Source organism: Rhincodon typus, chromosome 21 (assembly GCF_021869965.1).
Source record: "Rhincodon typus isolate 14 chromosome 21, sRhiTyp1.1, whole genome shotgun sequence".
In the NCBI taxonomy this organism is placed as follows: Eukaryota; Metazoa; Chordata; class Chondrichthyes; order Orectolobiformes; family Rhincodontidae; genus Rhincodon; species Rhincodon typus.
The window spans coordinates 25,289,241-25,316,391 of record NC_063352.1 but is presented as its reverse complement, the minus strand read 5'-3'; the positions used below and the strand labels follow the sequence as shown (position 1 = coordinate 25,316,391).

Genomic DNA, 27,151 nt, shown 5'->3' with positions numbered 1-27,151 from the left:
TTATCTCAAGCCAGTCTGCTTCTTTAAGCTGTTCCAGGCACTATCTGAAAGGTTGGGTGGAACCATGTTGAGGCATCATGGGTCTCATGAGCCAGCTGATCAGTCAATGAGAGTCACATTGTGCTTCTTTGAGGGAAGGTCCACAAATCGCGTGCCAATAAAGCGGTGGTAAAACCAGCGGTCAGCCTTTCTATAGAATGAAGACAGAGGTCAGCAGCTCTTGTGCTCTGCATACTGCAGAGGAGACCAAGGCTGTTGGTAGACTGTTACCCCCAGAGTCCCAAGATCATGGAGGGCCCTGATCAAAGGTAAATGAAGTAGGGGAGTGGGTTCACAGATTGACAGAGAACAAGGGCCAGGGGCTTCAGAAGAAACGGCAAGGGTAGCTCCCATGAGGCAGCACTCGAGTCACCCTTCTCCCGATATCCAGTCGCTCAGTCAGGCACTGAGCACTTTTGATCAAGGGTGCCTACCCAAGGTGACAAACTACCTGCAGGACAGCAGCTATTGGTGATGCCATATGAAGAGAGGCACATCTGAAGCTGGGATAATCCAGGGACCTCTCAGGTGGTCAGAGGCTCTCAAGTGGTCCTTAATTGACCATTTAAGGTGGGTCGCTTGGTGGTGGGAAGGTCAACCATGGATCTTCGAACAGAAAACCTCATTCTGGTGGAGGTAAGAAGAGATCAGGGTTTGGGTACATGACCACCCCACCTCCAAGTCTGCCACTGCTAGGTGATGATTCCACCCCATGATGGTTTTAATGGAATGAGGCAGCATATCTTAAGCAAAACCGACTGCAGGGCAATCTATGCACACAACATAATGATGCACTTAGCTTCTGCTGGTGGACACAAATTGACATTCCCACACAAGCTTTTCACCGGCTGAGAAGCCCCAAGCTAAATGTAAGAGATGGCCTGGAAATACACGGGCTGACTCCTTGATGTGACCATCAGTGATTAAGACCCCACAAACAGGATGCACATTCTATGGAATTGGACAGGAAAGTTTGCTGGCACTTTTAAAACTGATTTTGTAGGAGTGGAAATTCTATGATTTTTAAAAGTCCTGGTTCAAGCCCAATGCCTGCATGTCAAATTAATGAAATTAGCCAAGGCCGAGTGACAAATGCCCCAGTGGCTGTTTGCAGCACATTCACTGAGCACCTGCCTGAAGTGATGACCAAAGAGCTTCCATGCTGATTGATATACGAGCGTCTGATCTGTAATTATTGCACATTACTGTTTCTAACTTTGTAATGTTGAACTTGGTTCAAGTAACTAAAGCTGTTTTTATTTAAAAATCCTGAGAGAGTGGCTGGCAAGATCAGGTCTTGTTGGTCATCTCTTAATTGTCCTTCAAAGGGGATGAGTGAGCTTCCACTTGTTGCTGTTTCCTGCTGTTCAGCTATCCTTGAGAGTCACATCCAATTGCTTCACTTTTGCTGCCTCACAGCACTCAACATGATTTTACCACTAGGCTCCGCCCATGACCATCTTGGGTCTGACAGAAGTTATCTTGTGCCCGGCTCAGTAAGAGCACTTTTGCCAAAGAGAAGGAAGGTGGGAGAACTTGCAGCTTGTGTGACTGGAGGGAATCCTGGAACTGTTTCATCTCACGTCATCAAAGCTGCTTCAGGGCTGCAGTCACTACCTTCACTGCTCTAATATCATCAGTGTAGCTGTCAGTCAGGTATGTTACCTTCTGGAACCTGGTCACACTAGAGCTACCAAAGCTACAGTCACTCCAGTTACAGTCGCAATATTGAATGCTTATGCCATTCATGCCACCATTGTGACATGCATCAGATTATTTCTGATGTTGACCCATCAACTCATCAAGTAGGTCACTGAGCTTCGTTTACATTAATCAGAGGCAAAATCTTACCAGCTTAGTCCCTGGAGGACTGACAGGTTCAATTTTGTTTGGAATAGGCCTTGCAGTTGTTCTTTTCTGGAGCAAACTAATTAATACCCCACCTCTGCATGAAAAAAATCATGATGGAAGAGGGGCTAGTGCATTTAATGAAGCAATAAAGGCCCTCTACTGAAAAGGAATTGGTAAAAGTGTATAACATGACTTAATCAGTGAAAAACAGGAAAAAGGAAGAAAATGTCAGAGAAAAGTGGGTAAGCTTTGACCCAAAACCAACAGAGTGAGGAAATATTTTAATGAATAAAATATCTAGGAAATTAGTTACTTTTTTAAAGAATGTTTGAAACAGGATCAATTGTAATTAAGCTAAGAAGAATTACTGATCCTTATGATATGACAACCATTAACCTGGAAGCAGAATCAACCGAGCTAAAGTTAAGGTATGGACACTGTGTGGCCAAATAGAAAGAAGCTACAGGAGAGGGTGAATGGGGGAGGTATATTTATAAACAGCTGTGTGTAGTACCATTAAAAGATACAGGCAGTTGAAGACAGAGTTTCAGCAGGGATTGTGAGTTGGACTATTCCACTAATATGTTTCAATTTAGCAAGAGCTGACCAGACAATTGCATGAGATTTATTAAAGAGGTCAGATAAAGGAGTCACTGGGGAATCTATGTTCATCAAGACCACTCGCTCAGAAGGTTCTGCAGGTGTATGCCATTTGGGTGATGATGACCACCTTTGAGGAGCTCAGGAGGAGGGCAACTACTGTTGCAAGAGACTCGAGTACCAAATTCATTGAGTGAGAAAGGTGAAAGATTTGAAATGTCAAGATTTAGTTGGAAAGACTAAGAAATTACATGTGGTGCACATTTGTACAGGGAGTGATATAATTGCTTATAATCTCACAAGAAAACCTTTGTCATATCTGCTATTCCATGTGTAATTTATGGTTACTACGGATTATAAACAGGTCTGTTAATTAAGGTTTAATTTGCATTGATTCTAATTCAACCAGTAGTAAAGTTAGCAAAAGTGAAGTATTGTTGGTAATTTCTTCATTTTGGGGTTGTTCATTAAAGCTGGTTAATTTGGTTCAGTTTCCCCATGGAAAAGAATGGAAAGATAACCCTAGAACCCTGGAAGTGGTGCATGACATAGGCTGAAGTTGACTTTTTGGACAATTCCAGGAGTTGGTCAGACAGACAACCAGAATCACCAAACAGGCTTGTCGTGAGGCTGTTTAGGTTGTAAACAGTTGGTCCATGTTGTGGAGGACTGGATCTAGTGCCTGAATGGACCAATGATTTCCTGATATCCAACAGGGTGAAAGCCCTGAAACACTCAGTTGGCAACCATCACTCTCTCATTTCCTCAACAACCTCCAAACAATCTTCTGACTGACATACATTCTCTAACAACCTCTACTGAAATCTCCATCTCAACAGACATTAGTCAACAATTATCCATAATCTGGTGCCCTCTCATTTCTTTTTACTCACAAACAACTGTCTCAAATATCTCGCTGCTGTGCTGTGTAATCACTTAATCCCTCTATGCCTTCCGTTATTGAAGGGGGAGAGCATACAACTGTTGGGAGAGGAAGAAAACTTGGAGATGGATCTGAAGCTATGAACAACTTGACCACAATGAGGGAGAAAGTTGTGGCTACCAGCCAGTTGTCAGTTCAGGTTATTGCTGATAGAGGAATAGGGTAGACCCTGAAGCCTAACATGATACTGCTACTTATCTCGATCAATGGGGTGAGTTTTATAACTCCTAGTGCACGTACTTTCAGCAGCTGGTCCATGTAAAATGCCTCAGATGACAAGCCACCTTCCTGACCGTTCCATGCAGACCCCTATAATACGCCAAATGGGTGGGTACTGAAGCAGCAGCCCACCTGGCATGTTTAAATAAATAATTAATTAAAACTCAATTAGATTTGATAGCCAGCCTATTGACTGTGATGAGGAGCTGGAATAGACAGGTCGGAACAGGAAGGCCATTTTTTGGTCACTTAGATGAGAAAAGGTGGGAAGGAAGGCAGGACACCTCATTTGGAGCTTGCCCTGTGCACACAGAGGGTACACACCCCAAAAAAAATCACCTCCATTTTTCTTTACCACCTGCCATGCAAAATCCAGTCCTCCACACAGTGCTCACTCAGCACCCAGGACTGAGCTCTGGCACTGCCTGAATTGCTGGAGCCGGAGGAAGCACTGAGCTGCATTCAGTGAGAGTGCACACTGTCACAATATTGACAGTTATGATCTCAGTGACTTGGAGCCCTATTTCGCTTAGATGTAGGCATGGTTGGATGGGGGCAATAGCCTAACAGTATTATCACTGGACTATTATTCTGAAGGCCCAAGTAATGGCCTGAGTACCCAGGTTCAAGTCCCACGAGATAGAATGCGAATTCAATAAAAATCCAGAATCAAGAGCCTAATGATGACCATGGAGCCATTGGTGATTATTCAAGAAAACTATCTGGTTTACTGATGTCCGTTAAGGAAGGAAACCTGCCATCCTCACCTGGTCTGACATCCAGATGACTCCAGACAGACAACAATGTGGGTAACTCTTAATTGCCCGCTGGGAAATTAGGGATGGGCAAAAAATGTTGGCCTAGCCAGCAATACCCACATCCCACATCCCATAAAATAAATGAAAAATAAATTGTAACTTTCATCTTCTGCAGGTGCTGCAGCCACATGAGATGCAGATGGCAATATCCTTTCAGTACAGGTGCCTGTGGAGTTCCCTCCAGGAATAGCAGGCATGTAGGAGCAAGATAAAACAGACGTGGGAACAGTTTTGGTTATGTAAAGAGAGAGACGCTCAAGTAGTTATTATGCTGTTAGGGTGTCATGAATAATGTTTATTGTAATGAAGGTATGCATTAATGTAACTAAACAGTTAATTCTCATGACATCGTTTCTTGAGAAGAAAATTTTCCTCATCTCAGTCCTGAATGGCTTGTTCCTCATGTGCCCTGGTTCTAAATCCTCTGCAGCCAGGGAGAGCATCATACCACACTGAAATAGTTCTGAAAAAGGGTCACTGGATTCGAATTGTTAATTCTGCTTTCTTTCCACAGATGCTTGCAGGCTTGCTGAGTTCCTCCAGCAATTTTTGTTTTTGTATCATACCACATTGTTCCTGGGCAGGTAAATGCTGTTAACTGGCCTGAGAAGTACTGTTGTGAATTTAAGGTTCTAAATGTAATGAGTGTACATCCATTTATTATAAAGCAATTTCACTGCGTGAGGCAGGACAGAGAGGCTGGGCATTGGTTCTACAGGAATTGGCACGGGGACAAGTGCAACGCTGCAAGCATAGTTCTCAGCGAAAGCTGGAGAAGCCATTGTGAGAATCCTGAGCATGCATGTTAATGGCTGCAGATATTGACAAATAGTCAGGATGATTCTTCTTCTGATACCATTTTCAGTCTCTGCAGTGCCATATTGTAGAGGGTGCAGCAAATCACCAGGCATTTTTGTCAGACAATACCAAAGGGTGCTCTAACCTCACTTCCTTATTTGCTCAAGGCAACAGATTTCTAATTTCAATGGTTCACTCTACTGTGACATTTGTGGCAAGATCTCTCCAGTTATACTTTTGTGTGCATGGATTGGTTGGACCAAAGGGTCTGTTTCCGTGCTGTATGACTCTATGACTGTCTCCTTTTTGATATTCTTCAACATGCTAATAGGATCCAGTGACTTAGCAGACTAGGTTCTGCTAATTTGTTCAGAATCAGTTTTGTTCCACAATTGAGTCCCTGCTATCTGCTATTTGTATTGGTTTAATAACCAAGGATACAGTCACCAGGGTACTTGCCAACTTTCACTCCTGCTAATATTTCCAGAAACAAGAATCTGCCATTTTTTTAAAATGAAAGAAGGGACCTCCGCATTTTGGACATGTAATTCTCATTAGAGTTCCCTGTTACTTCCATTCTGATAGTTCTTTTGTAGTGCAGAACTGTCTGTGGGAGGTAAAACAAATTCACTCTCTTCCCACAGCGGCCAAGATTGAGACAGCCATTTTGACAGCTGTTGACAAAATGCAAGAACAAGGTAAGTGAGAATGTCAGGGTATGCTGGGTGGTTACAGTGCCAGATGGGTTTCAAGAATTATAAGGTATTAGATGAGTACAGTGCCAAGTAGGTAGGTAATATGCCAATTAGGGTGTCAAGCGGGAAGGGTGCTATACAATAAAGTGGCAAGAAGGCCAGACAGTTGATGCAGTGTTTAGGGTAGGCTGGGGTGGGAGGGAGAAATCAGGTCTGGCAAGAGGCAGAAGAGTGGGAGTCAGGTCTGACAGCAAGGAAAGAGCGTCAAAGCGGGAGAAGGGGTACAGCGCATCCACCTGGCATGGGAAAGGGGAGGTCAGATTTTACAGCATGTGAAGGGGGTGTCAGGTTGGGTTCTGAGGGAGTCTGGCAGAGGTGTAGTTCAGGGTGAATGGGACGCATATGGGTCAGTTGAACAGGTAGGCTATGTATTCAATAGCTCACATTTCCCCAGTAAGTATTTACTTAATTTGATCAAATCCTTCAAATTCTCTGGCTTAAGTGGAGACTTTCAGAGGGTTCCAATCTCCTGGGCAATTCCTTCAGAGTGTAAGATGAGGATTCCACAGAGCCTACAGGTATAGATCCCACATACACTGGAATAATGACCGTCAGGCCATCAGAAAATCTGGGCCATTAGCGTCTCACAGTTATCTGTATCATTTGTGATAAATTCCTCTGGGACACCTCCATTCACCATCATTCATAAACATCAACATTAAACATTTATTTGATTCTATCCTTTTGTTATGCTAGACATAAGGTCCCATCTGCCCTCTCAGCTAGACGTAAAAAATTCAATGGCACTATTTCAAAGAGCAGTGGAGTTCTTCCTGTGTCATAGCCAATATTTATCCCTCAACCAATCTCACCGAAAAGGTAATCACTTCTTTGAGTGCCCAAGCCGTGCACAGATTGGCTGCTTCCCATATTACAACAGCAACTCTGTGTCAAAATTACTTAATTAGCTGTAAAGTGATCTGTGACATCCCATGATCATGAAAGAGGCTATATTAATGAAAATGTTTCACTTTTCACCCATCCCTCAAAGTACATGATTTATTCAGAACGTTGATGTGGAATTGAAAGAAGCTCCAATCTAATGGAATTAAACAGTTTGTCTGTCTATGTGGAATGTGACACTCAATTGTAACTATGTAGGAGAAAGGGAAACGGGGCAAATTGCCAAAAGATATACTGTCTCCCTCTACATATATATCAAGATGACAAACTGAGCTTACAAGTCGCTGTCCTGAGAGAACTAAAAGGTTTTATCAGTGTAAAGAGGTGACATTTTAGGTCAGACAACGCATGTTAGGTGTTCTCTCAAGACAGTGCCTTGTAAGGAATTTTTGAGGATTTACACATACATACTAATCAATTAAAACCTTCTAACTGATTGAAGATTTAACAGCATCTCAGGTTTGTTTAGTGCATTGTGATCAGTGGTGTGACCTTTGATCTTTTACTTATAAATTCTGTATTTGATACTACCTCTCTCATTAACACGTGAAGGAGGAATGAGGCTCTGAAAGCTTTTGTTTTCAAATAAGCCTGTTGGACTATAACCTGGTGTCGTGTGATTTCTGACCTTGTTTATCCCAGTCCAACACCGGCACCTCCACATCATTATTTGAACTAAGATTGGACCCACTCATTTCCATTATTTGCTGCTTTCACATTTGCTTCTTTCATTATAAGTCCAATTTCAGTTGTTCTTGAAGCTTGTAAATGATTGGTGAATGCGTGTAAAAATGTGTGAGACGCGAGACTGAGACAGTGGTTCCATCTCAACTCCATTCACAATCCCAGTAACTGTCAGTTATACAAGGGCTCCCAATGCAGACAGTTATTGGCTGAGGCCATAGAGTAGCACCTACTTAAAGAGTGCAGCCAACACCCCGATGCTAAACCGTGAGAAGACCTGTAAAAAGATCCTTCACAAATTTAAAGCTACACCCAAAGAGATTAAACACCATGGAGCAGAAATCCATTAAGACTCTTTTCCAGGCACACAATCATAATGTGTGATCGTACTACGCCCAGCCCTTTCGAGGCCAGCAGCATTAAATTGGTGTGCATGTATCCTGTGCAATGCAGTGGGGCATGCTACTCACTCAACATGGTGCAGCATGACAGGAAGATACTTTGCACCTGTTAAAAGGTAGTTTGTATCTTTTCCGGGTAAGTTGCACTCATTACACAGAAGCTGTCCTGTCTATGAAGGGCAGAAAGAAGGAAGAGCGCAGAAAACCGAGTGAAGGAAAGGAATTCCAGGTCTTCTGATGTGGTGTTGCTGACATTAGTTCAATAGTGGAATGGGGAGACATCATATTTCTGTAGGTAATCAATTCCTGTGGTCTGGCCCTGAACTCCTGCCTGGGGTGCTACAAGAAGTTCAGTGACCTCACATGACTGGTCAAGAGCAGTGAATCCATCGCCAAATGCAAAACTTCCCCAACATTCAACCATCCAAAAATCTCTAGCAATCAGGGTTTATGTTTAACATTTAGATACCTCATTCACCTTACTTACGCATCAATGTTATCAGTCTCCCATCTAACTGTTACCTGTCTCCACATTCTTTCAGGTATTAAGCTATGGCAAACCCATCAAACATTCTGCGATACTCACTGACATTTTTACCTCTTTTACAGCACAAGATGGTACACAAACACGAGGCGCAAAACAGAAATGTTAGCAGCAGGCATACGCGATCACCTGAGCCCTCTGGAGGAGACAGTGCTCAGCATCAAAAGGTCAGCTGTGACAGATAGTTACACCTGGCATCAAGCATATTCAAGATGATGCTATGCTCGTCCTATCATATTCCCCTTCCCCAAATGGAAATGTATTCTCATCCATGTAAAGACAGCTGCAGATGGTTATGACCGTGAACCTCTTACTTTCATGCACTCCCCTCTTCTTTCCCTTTCTCCAAACCTGATCCTCCGCCTTTACGCATCCAGAAACCCAAGAACTACTTCCTTGCCGACTGCTGCAGTCTCATCATAAAGGATGGCAGCTACACCTTTGGTGAAAAAACACCATCACTTGCCATGACAATTATAGCCACCAGGTGACATACTGAATAAAATCCGAAAGAACTGTGGATGCTGTAAATGAGGGACAAAAACAAAATTTGCTGGAAAAGCTCAGCAGGTCTGGCAGCATCTGTTAATGAAAAAACAGAGTTAACATTTTGGGTCCGGTGACCCTTCCTCAGAACAGAGGTGTGAGGTGACATACTGACCCTGTCTTAAAGAAGCAGGATGTGATGAGTCAACAGTTATGAGTAGGGGCAGCTGGACCAAGAGGAAAGGATTGTCTGCGTCCTAGTATACCAGTGGACAAGGCCATAGATGAAATCTGCTGCAGAGTCTCAGGTAAAAATTTCAAGGGGTAATGCACAAGAGAATGGTGATGGTCATGCACAGCATATACTGGTAGGTCAGACTTGGCCAACAAAACTGGCCAAGATTAAGGAGTAGAGTGATTTATTCAGTGACTGAAAACCTGTAATACTAATATAAATTAGGCTAATGGCGTATTCAGATGCAATTACATCTCAGTCCTATTTCAGATTAATCTGAACGGCTATTACGAGGGGGCATAATTTTAAGGCGATTGGTGGAAGGTATAGGGGAGATGTCAAAGGCAGGTTCTTTACACAGAAAGTGGTGGATGTGTGGAATGTGCTGCCAGCAGTGGTAGTGGAGCCAGATACATTAGGGACATTTAAGCGACTCTTGGATAGGCACATGAATGACAGTAAAATGTCAGCTATGCAGGGTAGTTTGATCTTAGAGTAGAATAATAGGTCGGCACAACATCGTGGTTCAAAGGGCCTGTACTGTACTGTTCTATATTCTATTGAGAACTTTGCAATACAGACACTAATGACCCTGAGGTAACCAAGGTGGGGTCTTGAGCCGAAATGCTCGCTTAGCTAATATTAACTACAAGATGCCATTTTGTTAAGAGGTGAAGCCAACACTAGGAATGATGGCTCAGAAGCTTGTTAAAAAGCTGACTGTCACTCCTCATGCTCATTAAAGAGGCTGCATATTGTTGCAATTAACACCCTCTCTTAAGAGAGTAACCATCTGCTTGGACTTAGACATGACATCATGTCGACTTGAAGCACTAGTCAAAGTGATAGTCATTAGTCATACTTATTGCTGCTGGAGATATGAAGCAAACTTCATGAAAATGTCAGAAGACTCACTTGAACATTTAGTCAAGACTTCACCAATAGTTACTCGTACATTGCTGAAAGGACAGACAGGTTAACAAAGCTTTTAATTTTGCACTCATCAGGACAAAAATAAGAATGCCAAATTTCAAACAATCTCAATAATTCACAGCACAGGAGAAAAGGGTGCTTTTGGAAATTGACTCTGATTGGCCATGGCATTACCATGGAGGACTTCAGGCTCCTTGGAAATTCAAAAAGGACTCAGGCTTGAATGTATTCCTTTTGTTTGCAGAGAATTGCCTCTGTGGATGAATGTACATCACAGAGAGCATGTGGAGCTTCTCCTTTGAGGGAGGAACATCTCACTATACTCCACCTAGAGCACGATTTACTTCCACTGGAAATGGATGTGAGGAGCTTCACAAAAATCCTGTCTAACCAGCATTTGAGTGGTAACTCTTCAGGATTCAGGTTTAGAGCTTGGTTGAAATTCTGATAATTAACAATTAGGACAACAATTGCATACTAAAGCAGGCTTTCAGACAGAAAAAAAGTGTTTTATCAATATTGCACTCATTTATGGCATGTTTTCACACTTTGGCCAAGATAATTCCCATCTGTAATATAGGTTCAAGGCGGCATTGTTGTTCTAGGAAGGCTTCAGGGAAGAGAAACTAATGTCCCTCAGAATGGTTCAATGAATGAAGCATTTCCTTGTGTGGTTATAAAGCAACAGAATTCCAGAGTCAATTCTTGGTCTGTGCTAAATTAGCTGCTCTTACTAGGTGGTGAGCTTGTTAGCATAAAGGACAGGGAAACAAATGCCACAATTTCTTACAATGCTCCAGTTACCACATTATATTCGTATGGCATAAAATGACAGACTTTGATCAGGACCAAAAGAATGAATAAAACCAATGGTCATGAAAAGAGATCAGTAAAGTATACATCTCACAGTTCTAGGAGATCATTACTGAGGTACACAAAATATTAGAATGACAAATTTCTAAGTCTCTGCTCCCATAAGGAAGTACCACTCATGCAGATGGAGAGTGGCTCAGAAATCAGTGTGCCACATTTGAGTTGCAGCCAATTACACAGTGATTAATTTTACCCTTTCAGATAAACCCAAAATATTTCTTGCAAGAATGTCTGGAAATTAAATCAGATTTAAAACAGATGAAAATTAAAAGTGTTTGGACTAATCCACTCAATATGGCAATAGAGACAACAAATCCCAGAGCTTTTCAAAATACTTTTGGGTACTATGACAAAATATTATATAGAAATGAGTTTCAATGGGCGAACTTTCTTTATCCCCATTTCTGAATTATGTTCTTCAGTGGGTCAAAATGGTGGGTCTTTGTGAAAGTTGGCACAGGTATGATAGGTTGACCAGCCACCTTCAGTGCTGTACAAGTCTATAATTCTTCTGAGAACTCTGCTGGAAGCATATGTGGACATAGAAAGGAACATTTTCCCATTGGTACCTTTCAGATGCCAGCATCAACCCATTGATTTCAAACACAGCTGTGCAACCTGAAAACCTAAACTTGGTGCAGGCAGAAATGTACTCGGTAAATATGTCAATAACAGTCAGTCATTCTCCAAGCTTTTGCAGGAGGACTGGACATTTTGGTGAGGTATGAATGGATGCCTAGTGCATGGGCCAGGGCTGGGATCTTGCGGATTGGGAAAACAAGGGCTAATTATTTGATAAATGATGTGGAACTTTAAAGATGTAAGTAAAATTCATACAACTACACTTGTTTGCACTGAAATAAAGTATCTAAAGAGGAAACATGATACAGATCTTTACAATGCTATGAAGAATCATTAATTTAGAAATCAGCAACTCGTTTAATTTTGGCTGTGAGCACAAACCAACAAGGTGAAAACAGAATTTAGAATTTCTTTTCCCACAGAGACCTGAAAATGTGGAACAGACGCCAAGCAAAGGCAGCTGATGCTGTGCCAATTACAAAGAGCTGCATAACATCCTTTATAGAACAAATTGAAGGTTACATAAAAAAATATGGAAGATCAAACATATTGCACAACAAGCCTTTCCTCTCCTGCGAGGGCCAGGGAATGCACTGCCCTTGAGAAAGGGAGTTGAGTACCTAGGTGCACTATTTCCTTATTAAACTGGGCAAGTAAGATAGGGTCCCTGCAAGAGCAAACCATGCTACCTTTAAAGGGAGCATGCTTATGGTTTCTTTTCAATATTGCTTTTTCATTTTTAATGAAGATAAGGACTCTGGAGGGTGATTCTCTGTATTGTACCAAGGGCACAGACAGCAGTAGAATTTGGCAGCACACTTAGATTAATCAAAATAGTAGCTCAAGGAAGGAATCATTCCTCTATACTCGGGATAGAAATGTAGAAATGTAAAATGGCCAAAACCAGAGTTCAGAAACAGACCTGTATTCACTATGTATTGAAACTGTCTTCAAATACTTGTTCAATGCCCTTTTAAGATTAATTATGTTCTCAGTCTCATCATGAGTCGACTTCAAAATATTCATCAACTTCAGTGTAATTATATTTAATCTGGCTGTTCAACTTCCTATTTCTCAGCTGTAACCCATTATTCCTCAAGATTATTCTCAGCATTTTGATAAATAGCTTCTCAATAGGATCCTGTGTGTTGCACAGCCTGCAGCGTACAGAGAATTTTGTGTGTTCCTGGTTACCTGGATGGCCATATCCGCAGGAAGTGCCACTAGTCTGGCTAACTTGAGTAGAAGCTAGAAGAACATCAGGGGAATGCAAGGCTAGGCATTACTTGGGTAGTATTATTTTAGCTACAGGAAGTGCAGTCAGGGATGGAAGGGTTGATGACCAGTCAAAGAAGAGAAGCAGACATGTAGTCAGAAAGGCCTGAGAATGCATCTCACTCATGAAAAGTTTTCTGCATTCGAAAATGGTGAGAATGATGGTTCCTATGGACAATGCAGCTACAGCCCAGCTCCACGAGGGGAAAGCAAAAAAGAGATGAACAGCAATAGTGGTAGGACACTCAACAGTGAGGTGTACTGCATTTCTGTGGCTACAGGTGTGAATCCAGGATAGTATGTCGCCTCACTGGGGCCAGAGTCAAGGATGTAACTGAACAGCTGTAGGGCATTCTGAAGAGAAAGGGCAAACTGTCAGATTGTGGTTCACACTGGTACCAATGACATGGGTAGAAAGAGGGATGAAAGATAGAAAGCAGTCTGGCAACAAGAATTTAGTGAGCTAAGTAGCAGACTGAAAAGTAGGATCTTGAGGGTCCTTATTTCTGGATTATTCAGTGCCATCTGCTAGTGAGTAAAGAAGAAGGCAGAAACAGCAGTTGAATGCAATGCTGGAGAGTTGACGTGGGAGGGAGGCCTTTAACTTCCTGGACATGTCTGTTTACAAATGTTGGTGGGTATTTAAATTAATTTGACAGAGTGGAGATACAATGTGGTGATGCACCAGACAAATACAGAAGAAAACGCAAGCCAGTCTGGAAGACAAAGTGGATAAAGTCAAATCACAAGGATGCATGTATGTTAATACAAGGAGTCTTGTGAATAAAGCAGATGGATTAAGAATGCAGATTAACACATGGGGACGTGGTTGAGGGACGGAGGGACAGAGAGGACTGGCAGCTCAGTATTCCAGGGTATAGAATTTTCTGGCAAGCCAGAAATTTTTTTCTGGTGTAAAAGAGGAGGTATTGCCATAACCATCAAGGAGTCAACTACTGCAATAAGAAGGAGTGGCTCCTCAATTGAGGCCATCAGATAGAACTTAAACAAAAAAGGGGCAATCATATTGTTGTGAATGTATTTTAGACCTCAAACAGTCAGGTAGAGATAGAAAGTCAGATATGTAGGCAAATCACAGAGACGTGTAAAATTAGCAAAGTACTAATGATAGGGGGGATTTCAACCGCCCCAATTTAAACCTGGAGAGACAAAAATGTGAAAGGCTTAGATGGGGTAGAATTTTATAAAATATATCCAGGAGAGTTTTTAAGCTAACATATAGAAAACCTTACAAGGGGGAGGATGGTACTAGACCTAATTTTAGGGAAAAAACCAGTCAGATGATAGAAGCTTCATTCGGCGTACATTTCAGTGATAGTAGCCTTAATTCATTAAGATTTAAGATAGTGATGGAAAAGGACAAAGATGGGCCAGAAGAAAAGATTCTGAATTTGAGGAAGGTGAGTTTTAGCAAAGTAATACTGGATCTAGCCTAAGTGGAAAATCTCCAGAGCAGTGGGAGTCTTGCAAAAAGGAAACAGTGAAAGTGCAAGGCCAACATTTTCCTGTAAAGGTGAAGGGTGGGATAACAAGTCCAGAGAAAGCTGGGCATTGAGGAACATAGACAGTTGGATCAGGGAGAGAAAAAGGGAAAGCTTAAGGCAGATATTGGGGGCTAAAAACACTGGAAGCCCTAGAAGCATATAAAAAGCACAGAGGGCTGCTTAAAAAGGAAGTTAGAAAAGTGAAAACAGCATGAAAAAAAAAAGGGGCAGGTAAATCCAAAGGCATTCTATAACTATATTAAATGCAAGACAACAACCAGGGAAAGCATAGGGCCCCATTAGGGACCAAAGTGGTGAACTATTTGTGGACTTGGAATACATAGGTGAGATTTTAAATAAGAAATTTGCAGCTGTATTCACTGTAGAGAAGGACAACAAAAATGGGTAAGGGCAACTGCGATAAACCTGAACAAATTAACACAAGGGAGAAATTATTAGCAGTTTGAGCAGGCTTCAAATTGGATAAATCCCCAGGTCTAGATAAGATGTAGCATAGGCTGCTGTAGAAGTGAAGGAAGGAGCTTGCAGTAGCCATTTATCTCGGGACACAAGGGAGGACTTGAGAACAGCTAACGTGGTACTGTTATTCAAGAAGAGTGGTAGGGATAAACCAGGGATCTACAGTCCAAAGCGTCTAACATCAGTGGCTGGTAAGCCATTGAAAGAAATTCTGAGGCACAGAGTTAACCTTCACTTGGAAGAGCAAGGATTAATCAAGGATAATCAGTATGGCTTTGTCCCCAATATCACCCCAGGGACTCCCCCCTCCTACTGGTTTGTACAAAATCATGGGGTTCCATAAATATTAATGAAGGAATCATTAAATCCCCTCATACGCATAGATCAAAACCCATATGCCACAAGCTCAAAATCCAAACTCTAAAATAAATTATATTAATATACAAATCCCACACCTTCCATCACACTACTGAACTGCATCAATTTCAGATTGTTGGACACCAGCTTTTCATCGGAGCCTTCAACGCTTTTTATTCTAAATATTGTTATAGGGGTGTCACAAACAGGATGCCAGGGGAGTTTAATTATTTTATTGCTCTCCTCTTCCATCCATAAACTGTTTTTAAAAAATTTTCTATGTTCCTTTTGAAATTGCTTATGTCTGTTTCCCCTAAAACTGCATATTTGTGAAATCCAATTTAAAATGGCTCACAGCAAACTCCTTATGGTTAAAATAGAAGTATTGTTTTTCAAGCAATAAAATCAGGGAGATTATTGTCACAACACATACACACATGCATACAAGGAAGAAAGAAAAGGAAAAGAAGGAAAGGAAAGGACTTTCAGAATTCCTTTTAAAGTCATAGAATCATACAGCAGAGTAACAGACCCTTTTTTCTAACTGACCCACACCAATCAGCCCTCGCAATCTGACCTCTACCTAGTTTCCAGCATTTATCCCATATCACTGTAAACCCTTCCTATTCATATACCCACTCAAAGTGCCTTTTAAATGTTGTAATTGTACCAGCCTCCAATACTTCCTCTGGCAACACGTTCCATGCAGCATCCTCTGCGTGAAAAAGTTACCCCTCAGATCCTTTTTAAATCTTTCCCTCTCATCTTAAACCTATGCCCTCTAGTTTTGAACTCTACCACCCTAGGAAGACAACCTTTGCTGTATCCGTGCCCCTCATGATTTTATAAACCTCTATGAAGGTCACACATCAATCTCCGATGCTCCAGGGAAATAAAGCACCAGCCTATTCAGCCTCCACCTATAGCTTTCAATTATCTCAAATGCACTTCCTAATATGCTGGCAATTCCCTTGCACTGATGCATGCAAAGTGAAAGGTCTTCATAGAACTCTATGGGGAGTCATAGGAATGTGGATGGCAGTACACTCCTTCCACAAAAGAGGAGATGTGGGCATGTGTTTTTATGTGCCTATATTTGTGTGCCTGTGTGCACCTGAGTGTGTATGTGCACCTCATTGTACTACTTTGTGTCCATTTATATACATAGATATATCTACATATGTCTCTGTCATTATTTATGTATTTATTTCTGTTCATATATAAATATCTGTCTGAACCTGCCTGTGTGTCTGGGTATTTGTTTCTCCTTGTATATATCTCTTTGTTTGTCCTTTATATGTTTGTGTCTGAGTCTGTGTATATTTCTCTGTTTACTAGTACTTGTGTCTGTATACCAGTGTATGTGTCTGTGTACAGGTGTACAAGGTATTAATAGATCAAAGAGGTTGGATGGAATTAACCCTTCATAGGAATAAGTATCAGAATACTAATATTAACATTATGAATTAACATTATCTGCAGTACAGTGACAATGTCCCTAATTCTGAGCTGGGAGGTCCAAGTCCCACCTCCTCCAGAGGTGGTTAGTAACATCACTGAACAGGTTGATTAGAAAATATCTATTAATATTATTGTCTTTGTAGGGTCTGTTCTTCTCATCTGTACCACATTATAATATCCAGAAGTAAGTATAACACTGGTACTGCAAAGCAAACGTATGTTTGTGAGCATCTGTGAATATAGACATTTATTTTTGCCTTATGTGGAAGTTTGTGCGTGGGTATGTATGTCCATTTATATGTGAAAATGTATGTGCATTTGCATGTGTCTGTCTCCATATGTTTATCTATGTGTAATTTGCATATGTGTTTATTTATAGGCATTTGAGTATCTACACATATTTACATGCATGTACATAATTATTTAGATAAAATATTCATTAATTGTTTGTGGAACTCCTGTTACCCTCCTGTGAGTTTCCTCTCTGCTTGTTTCAAGCTCTTGTTAATTGTTATGAAGACTACAGTCCCATAGTTCTGATAAAGCAAACCCACAAGGTAGGGTGGGAAGGTCCAACTGCATTTCTCACTCAGATTAATATGGTGATTTGACCACTCATAGCACTTCTCCAACAAGACCTACTCAAAAGTCACTTGATGTTCTCGGACAGAGGGTAAACATGCTTTAAATACAGCCCTTTTCATGCCCAAGCAATACTTGATCCAGGGAAGTAACATAGGGTCAAAGGATATTAAATCACATGAACAATCTTGATATAAATAAAAATAATTGCAAGTAGCTAATTAATCTGTGTGCAAGAAGCAGCATCAAAATTTCCAACTACATGTAATATTATAAGGTAAGTTCTGTAAGACTCCATGGCAAATCTTTTAAAAATCAGAGATCATATGAACAACTGAAAAAGTATTGTTTGAGGACTCCAGACAAAAGCCAGTTCCTATGCCTGGCTCCATGATATTTTTAATATACTGAAGACTGTCTGAGGCAGGATTTGAAGCTAGGAGTTAGTTCTGATTTATTTGTTCAGCAGCCAGACATTTGTAGGAATTCAAACTTAAACCATAGGCATCATATTTTAGAAAGCTGACTTCAAAGAATCATATAAGGAGGGTCTAGGCCCGAAACGTCAGCTTTCCTGCTCCTCTGATGCTGCTTGGCCTGCTGTGTTCATCCAGCTCTACACCTTGTTATCTCACACTATTCAATTTACCTGCTTTTTACTAAAGTCAAAATAAAAATAAATAATGAAGTAAAACCGAAAAGTAAAACAAAATTAATGCAAGTGAAGTTGCTCATACGTTTTAATAGCAAGTATAGCAAAAGCAGCAAATATTTTTCAAAGTCACAGATGGTCCTGTGGTACATGTAAAGTCATGGACATACCTTGTGTCCCAGACAAATACATCTGCCAAAAGTATCACCAGCTGCACCAGCTTTACCCCTGAGTTTATTAACTTGAGCAGTGGCTAGAATCACTATCATGTATCAATGAGACAGAGGACTATGTGGATAGTACATACAGGAAGGTGGTTAGAAGTAGACATTAGAAGCATATAGACAGAAAGGGAATGGGTGATTACCAGCCAGTCTAAGGAAACCAGGCAGGTAGTGCAGGACTCCCGAGTCTTTCATGCTTGCCAATCTGTATTCCATTTTGAGACTAGTGAAGATGAAGGTTTCTTGGGGGAGTGCAACCATAGGCAGGTCTATGTGCAAAGGATGTCTCAGCGATAGGGAAAAGAAAAATGGAAGGTCAATAATGTGCAGAGATTCAATATTTAGGGAATAAGCCAGGCATTTTTGCAGCCTGATGTGCTGCCTCCCCTGTGCCAGAGTCAAGGATATCATGGAGCAGCTACAAAACTTGCTCCTTGTGAGGAGGGATCAGCCAAAGTCATGGTCCACATTGGTACCAATAACATAGGTAGGAACAGGGAAGAGGCCCTGAAAGCAGAATTCAGGGAATTAGGAAGGAAGTTAAAAGTAGAACCTCAAAAGAGTAATCTCAGGATTACTCCCAGTGCCACATGCTATTGAGCATTAGAACAGAAGGATCAATTGATTGAACAGGTGACTGAAGAACTGGTATAGAAGGGAGGGGGAGGAAGAGGATGTCAGATTTCTGAGGTGGGTGAAACCTCTTCAAGTTGGACAGGTTAAACCTTAACAGGGACTGGGCCAGATAGCCCTCACAGAGTGCTGTTGGGATTGTTTTAACCAGCTTGTCAAGGAGATGTGAACATAAGAGGAACCCAAATTGGAAGGGAATTAAGCTGGTAACTGAAAGTAGAAGAACTAAGAGGGAGACTAGAAGACAGTAGAAACAAAGCCAAGCAGAGTGTACCTCACATGCAGAATGATGAAAAAGACAAAGTTAAGACCACCCTACATGAGTACACGCAGCATTCTTAATAAGACAGATGATCTAAAAGCAGAAATAGAGGTAAATGGTTATGATTGAACTGACATTACAGAAACATGGCTGCATGGTGACTAGGACTGGGAACTGAATATTCCAGGATATTCACCGTTTAGGAAGGACAGACAAAAAGGAAAAGGAGGTGGAGTTGCACTGGTAAAACAAGATGGGATCAGTTTACTAGTAAAGACAGAATCTAAGATTAGGAGAACAATGTGTGAAATTTATTTGGATGGAACTAAGAAACAGCAAACATTGGTAGAAGTTATTTACAGGTCACCAAATAGTAGTGGTGGTGCTGGCCATGTATAAAATCAGGAGATGAGAGAGGCTTGAAGCATGCATAACATAGTGAACATGGGTGACTTCAATCCAAATATAGGCTGGATTAAACAACTGAGCACTAAAGCTTTGGAAGCCAAGTTTACAGCTTTGGTGAGGTCACACCAGTGTGCAATTTTTGTGTCCTTATCTGAGGAAGGATGTTCTGGCTTTGGATGGAGTGCAACAAAGGTTTACCAGACCTATTCCAAGGATTGACATATGAAGAGACTGGACTGGTTAGAACTATATTCACTGGAGTTTAGAAGAATGTGAGGAATCTCATCAAAACCTATAAAATTCTAACACTGCTATATGGGGCAAATGCAGGAAAGGTGTTCCTGATGATTGGGGAGTGCAGAACCAGGGGTCACAATCTAAGAATACAGTGTAGGACATTTAGGACTGAGATAAAGATAAATGTCTTCATCCAGAAAGTAGTGAACTTGAGGAATTCTGTGCAACAGAAAGCGCTTGATGCCAAACAGTGAATGCTTTCAAGAAGGAGATAGATACAGGGTGGCACTGTGGCTCAGTGGTTATCACTGCTGCTTCACAGTACCAGGGACCTAGGTTCAATTCCAGCTTCGGGCGACTGTCTTTGTGGAGTTTGCATGTTCTCCCTGTATCTGCGTGGGTTTCCTCCGGTGTTCCAGTTTCCTCCCACAGTCCAAAGATGTGCAGGTTAGGTGGATTGGCCATGAGAAATGCAGAGTTACAGGACTGGGGCACGGGTCTAGGCGTGATGCTGTTCGGAGGGTCGGCGTAGACTCAATGGGCCAAATGGCTTGCTTCCACACTCTAGGGATTCTTTGATTATACTTCTTAGGATCAAAGGGTATGGGGAGAAAGTGGGAACAGGTTATTGAGATGTATGATCAGCCATGAATGGCAGAGAAGACTCAATGAGCCAAATTGCCAGTCCTGATCCGATTTACTGTACGTTTGAGTGTCCCAGGGATGGTTTACTAGAGTAGCATGTTGACAAGCCAACTAATGTACAGGCTACACTGGATTCAGTTTTATGTAAAGAAAAAGGGTTCTTTAATCATTTGTTGTAAAAGACGCTTTAAGGGTGAGTGACCACAATATAATAGAATGCAACATAATGTCTGAAAGTTAATTAGCTCAATCTGAAGCAACACAGTGTTAAATTTGAAAAAGCAAAATTATGAAAGCCTGACACAGATTGGCTAAGCTGGATGGGGAACATTACATTAAAAAGGCAAGAATGCACATAAGCAATGGACAGCCTTTAAAGAACAATTACACAACTTAAAGCAAATAGGTTCCTTCAAGTTGCAGCTAAAAGAGCCAGTCAACCATGGCTGACAAAACAAGTTGAGGATCGTATAAAATTAACAGAAAGATTTTTAAAGTGACCAGAAATAGAAACAAATCTGAGGATTGGGAAGATTTTGGAATACAGCAAAAGGGGGACGAAGAAACTGATGATGGATAAACAATTGCATTTTTATTCAATCTATAAAGTTACATAAAAGTGGACTGTTAAAGCTTCTACAGCTACATAAAATGGAAACATCTAGAAAAGATTAATTTTAATGTGCCCACATTTGAGTCAGAAGAATTTATAATGGAGAATGGAGAAATGACAGAGAAGCTCAATTATTCCTTTATGTCTGTTTTCACTGAAAAAAAATACAAGAAATCTCCCAGAACTAGAGATCTGAGTGACCAGGGAGAATAAGGAGCTGAACAAAATGAGTAATGACAAGAAGGTTGTCTGGATAAAGTTATGGAGCTGAAAGTTGATAAGTCCCCAGGGCCTGATATTCTACATCTCTCAATATTGAAGGAGATGGCTATAGATGGTCGTTGGTGATCACCTTCCAAAATTCCACAGATTCTGAAATGATTCCTGCAGATTGGAAATTTGACAATTTCACCCCGCTAATTAAGAAAGGAGCAAGAGGGAAAAAAAACCAAGGAACTACAGACACAATTCAGCCTTACATCAGTAGTAAGGAAAAATGCTACAATTTAACAAAGGACCTGATAAAAGGACACTTGGGTAAAAACACTGATCAGGCATGTCCGAATAGATTTGGAAATGGAAAATTATGTTTCAAAAACATTGAGTTTTTTGAGGATGTTACTAATAAAATTGATACATGGGATGTATGTAATATATATGGATTTTCAGAAGGCTTTTGAAAAAGTCTAGCACAAAAGGTTGGCTAGCAAAGTTAAAGAGCATGGTATCGGAGATAATGTACTTGCAAGGATTAGGGATTGAATAACTGACGAAAAACAAAATGGGATTAAATAGATCATTCTCACATTGGCAGACGTGACTAGTGTACCACAAGGACTAGTATGTGGGCCCAAGTTATTCACATTATAGATATCAATGATTCAGATGTAGGGACCAAATGCAATACTTCCAAATTTAGAGAAGATACAGAACTTAGCAGGACTATGTGTCGTGAATGTATGAAAAGTTTTCACAAGGATTTGGGTAGGTTTGGTGAAGAGGCAAGAACATGGTAAATGGTATATAATGTGGAAAGATGTGAAGTTATCCACTTTGGGAGTAGAAACAGTTGTGCATAATATTTCTTAAATGGTGAGAGGAAAAAAGTGTAAATATGGAAAGAGATTTGGGTGGTGTAGGTGCTATTAGGAAGGCTATATTGCAAGGATGAGGACATGAGTAGTGAAATCTTGTTTCACTTGTGCAGGAGCTTGGTTAGACTGCACCCGGAGTACAGTGTGCAGTTCTGGTTTCTTTATCTCAGCAAAGCCATTATTGCCATTGACAGAGAGCAGTGGAGGTTTACCAGATTTGTTCCTAGGATTGCGGTACTATTGTATGAAGAGAGACTCAGCAAACTGTGCCTTTATTGTCTACAAATTCGAAGAAAGAGAGATGATCACAATGAAACCAACAAAATACCTAAATGGATAGCCAGGGTGGATTGCAGGTAAAATGCTTCCCTGGTTGGGGAAACAAGAACCAGGGGGCACAATATAAAAATAATCTGATGCCATTTAAGACCAAGATGACGAATACTTTTACTCAGAAAATGGTGAATCTTTGGAATCCTCTAGCCCAGATGCTCTCAGTCACATTAAAATAACATTACAGATTGACAAATTTTTGTTCATTGATGGCGTAAGGGATTATAGAAATACTGTAAGTAAGAGACATTGAAGTGATTGACCAGCCATGAATATATTATATAACAGAGCAGGCTTGATGGGCCAAATAGCTTACTCCTGTTCCAAGTTCTAAAACAGGGAATTAGCAAAGATTGTAAACTGGTAACACAGATGCAGGAAATGAAACAAACTGAAATGTAAACAAAAATGGAAAAAAGGCATAGGATAGATTAAACTGGATAGGAATAAATGGTCAAGGAATATATAACGTTATCAAGCAGGACAGTATGTCAATAGTTAAAAACAAAGTGAGGGGAACTGCTATTAAAATAAGTTAAACTGCCTATACAGCAATGTACAGTATCCAGGATTAAACAGGTGAATCAGGGTTGAATAAATACATTGCAAGTAACCAAATATCACAGGGATTCCTAAGCTCTGGCTACAGAGAAGTCCATCTGCAAATTGAACATTTTAGGGTATAACATAATTAGAAAAGTGGAAAAGAAAGTGAGAAAAAGGGAAAAGTGAACCAACTGTATTAACTGGAGATAACCTAACAGCAGTAGATAAAAGTGACATGCTCATCCGGAAGAGAGAAATAGAATCCATGTGCATAGTTACAAAAGATAATTAAAGGATATTCTAAAGACATCTAATAAGTAAAGGAAGTTGAAGAAAGAACTAGGCAAGCTAATTAGAAAAAGGAGTGAAAAAAAGAGGGATTTCAATTACCCTAAAATTAATTGGCCAGAAGAACTATGTATAGGGACTAAGGGAATGGAGTCCTTGCCATGTGTATAGAACTAATTTCTAACCAATATGTGAAAAGCTCAACAAGGGAGGAGTCACTACTCAATCTAGTAGGAAGAATAAACCAGAGCAGGTAAAAGAAGTAAAAGCAGCACAGCATCTAGGCGACAGTAACCCAAATCGTAGACTAAACATACGGACAACTGAGGTGAGCATGACCAGGGAGAATGCAGAAAGAATAGAATTCAAAAAAATTAGGAAGGCAGAGGAATGATGAAATTAAAATTAAAAAGGAATTATAAATCAAAATAATAAAAATAATATTCTACATGTGCATAAATTTAAAGAAAAAGGCACCCAGGATAAAAATCACAGCCAGCTATAGTGAAATGGTAGAAATTTTACGTACAGTAATTACTTTGCTTTACTGTTTGCCGGGGAGACAGTTCAGGTGGACATGCCATCCTAAATAGAACTTTAAATGCAATTATATCATGTTTAATAAGAGGATAAATTTTAAATAACTAATCTCAAGAGATGATAAAACTCTTGGTCCAGATAATCGTGCAGCTTAGAAATCTAGAGGAGAGTTTGCTAAGGTATTATTACACAGATTTAACAGTTTGTCAGAAAAGAGCATGGTTCTTGAGTACTAGAAGGTAGCTCATCATTATATATGAATATAATATAAAGCTAGCTAGTTGATAACTCCTTGGATATCTGAGATTGCAAATATTATAGAATGCCCAATAAATAAGGAAACAGTAGAACAAAAATTGAGAAACCACAAAGATACTAATCAATAGTCAGGATAGATTTCAAATTGATCAGTCTTGTTTGACTAACCTTACTGAATTATTTGAAGAGAAAAGGAACGAGATATAATTAATCTAGTTTTCAAAAGACTTTATTTAAAAAGGTACTACATAATGTACTAAAGAATCACATCAGAACATATGGAGTCGAGAGAAAAGCAGCAGAACGAATAGATGGTAGGCTATAAGATTAAGCAGGAATAAAAGATAGCTATTCAGAGTCTTAAAAGGTTGAAAGGTAGGGACCCACAAGGATCAGTACAGATATCATTGCGTTCTGAATTTTTATTAATAATGTAGACTTTGGGGTTGGCTGCCTGCAACTCAGTAAATTTTAGGGTAAACCTATTCCTTCTGTTTGGTCAGTTCATCCTGCATTAAGTTTTTGGTCAATGGGCTTTTAATTAGAATGAAATGGGACTTCAATTCTTCTCGAGAAGGAAAAGTGACTCAAAACTGCAGGCCAGTCAGAGGCTAGTAGCTCTGTGCCACCCCAGAATTGGTGGCCAGTAATACAGTATTGCAGGAGACACAGGAGCAAGAGGAGCCATGCATGCCCCAACTTCAGGTAAGTCCGGGATCTTGCCAAGATCAAGTTGACAGGCTCTGGCAAAGATTGTAGAGATTACGCTGGTTAGGGGAAAGGGTGAAACGACAGAGACAAAAATGGAGGAACAGAAATAGATAAGATTAAGGTCTCCAGTGGATGGATAGCCAATAGAAATGTGGCAGGGACAGGTGGGTGGGAAGCACGCACATTGTCAACAGCAGACTGCCCTGATTTACAGGCCCACTTACCTTTCTCAAACCCAAGGGTAGCTGATTAAATACACCCCACTTATATACAGGTTTGTGATTATTGTTGAATAGTTAACACTGAGCAGAGCTGCAATTAATTACAAGATATTAACAAATTGGCTGAATTGGCAAATAATTAGCAAACATATTTCATTTGGTAAATTTTTGTTGAAAATAAAGGAGGTCACATATCACTAGGAAAATAAGAATCTAACTGAAACAAAGGAACAAAGGGATCCAAAAATACAAACATACAAATCACAAACCTGCAATACAGGTTAATAAAATCATTAATAAAAGAAACAATGGACTGGTATTTATTTCTCAAGGGATAGAATAGAACAGGAGACATTTTGCTGAACTCAAAATCTTGACTTTGATCGAATTTGAAATATAGTTCTACTTTCCTTATTAAAACAGTGATGTGGAGATACTATAAAAGGTGTAAAAACTAGACTATTTATATAAGAGTGTCAAAATTTGGCAGAAAATTCTTCAAGGAGTTACGAGAAGGTATAATTTAGTGCCCAACAAAGTGTTTAAGGGAAATAGTTTGGATGTATTTGTATTAAATATACCAGTATAAATGACAAATTATGCAATTTATTTTTTAAGCTTGCGTTTTGGTTTTTAGTTAGTAGCATTTGTTTTTTTTTGAGTGTCTAAAGTTACTAATTAATTTGTAAATATTTCTATAGTCATGGTGATTTCTTTTAAAACAGTTTGAGAGAGCTACTTTGATAGCCCAATTGATTTGGGTTTACTTTAGGATGTTTAACAACCTAGTAAGGTAGACTGTTGTGCTCTAGTGTCCATTAGAAATGTCTAAACTAAGTTTTCTTTAAGCTTAGAAAAAAAATCCATATCTCAGAGGGAGAGATCTTTATTTCAGTTTACTTAATTTTAGGTGGTTCTGTGACAACCTTGGATGAAGGTGGTTGTATAGAGCAATGCTCTTGAGAAGGGAAGAATATAAGGGGAGAAAGAATGCAATGAGTTAGTGACAGTCCCAAAGCAGAATTATTGGGATAAAACCCCGAAGATGTTACTTGAAGCTGAGTACATTTAAACTTGGCTCCAGAAAGGAACTATCATACACCTAACAGCATTTCCACCCTAGTATTTAAAGTCATTGCTTTATACAGCTGAAGCCTTCCAATGCGGAAACAAGTTTTGTTTCCCTCCAGTGAGAGTTTTGTTCAAGGGGCACTTTTGGTACATACAAAGGAACATTGTGGTTTTATTTGGAACTTGTAAAGGAGTCTTTTTGAATTAATTGAATTATACTTGCACTGTGTGTTTAAAAAAAACTTTGAAACTGTGTTATAAATAAATAGTTTGGCTTATCTTAATTTCTTTTGCTTAATAAACTTGTTTTATTTTTAAAACAAACATCTGCAACATTGCATGTTTTAGTGAAAGATTACCTTGTTAAAACCAAAACATGACCAATCAAGTCAAGTTTCAACCTGGTATCTGACTTATCCAGAAAGAACATCAGATGGGATCGTGGCAATATTTAAGAGGAGGATAGATAAATACCTAAGGAAGATGGTGATAAAGGGTCATCCTCAGAATCAGTTGAGGAAGGATGAGAGGACACCTGAATGGAGCACAAACATTGAGAAGGAATGAACAGATTAAATAGTCTGCTTCAATGCTGTATATTTAATTAAATTTGTGTAATACTTATTGAAACTCAGTCAAGCTTCCTCTACTGTCCTATAATGTAAAGGGCAGAACAGGAATGGCAAAGATTAGATGTACAGTTAGATAACTACATCACAGTCACAAACAGCTCCAGGGCAGGTACTGCATAGGTAAAGGACAACATAAAAGCATCTTCTTACACTGCTAGGACACCGTACATGAATCCAAGTAAGGAACAGTTTAAGCCCTAAGGGAACGTGGAGAATGTTGAACATAAGTTAACATGCAAACTTCCAAATTTTGCCTGTTATAATGACATTATGTATTAAATTCACAGAAACAAGCAATCTGATATTACTCAATTGGAAAAATTTTAACAAGCTTCTCTGTTAATTTCATTTAAATCCCCTGTTCATTAAAATTATAACCTGCCCTTAATTAGCTGATCACTTCTAACGCTTCAATCAACCAGAAGGGTAAGAACTGAAGCTATAAATTACATCTCTGGA

General features: G+C 40.0%; 1 protein-coding gene across 1 annotated transcript in view; it reads right to left on the bottom strand.

The window, feature by feature from the left end:
- Nucleotides 1–27,151, bottom strand: part of LOC109919195 (delphilin-like) — a 98,811-nt gene that overhangs the window by 53,385 nt on the left and 18,275 nt on the right. The window lies entirely within an intron of this gene.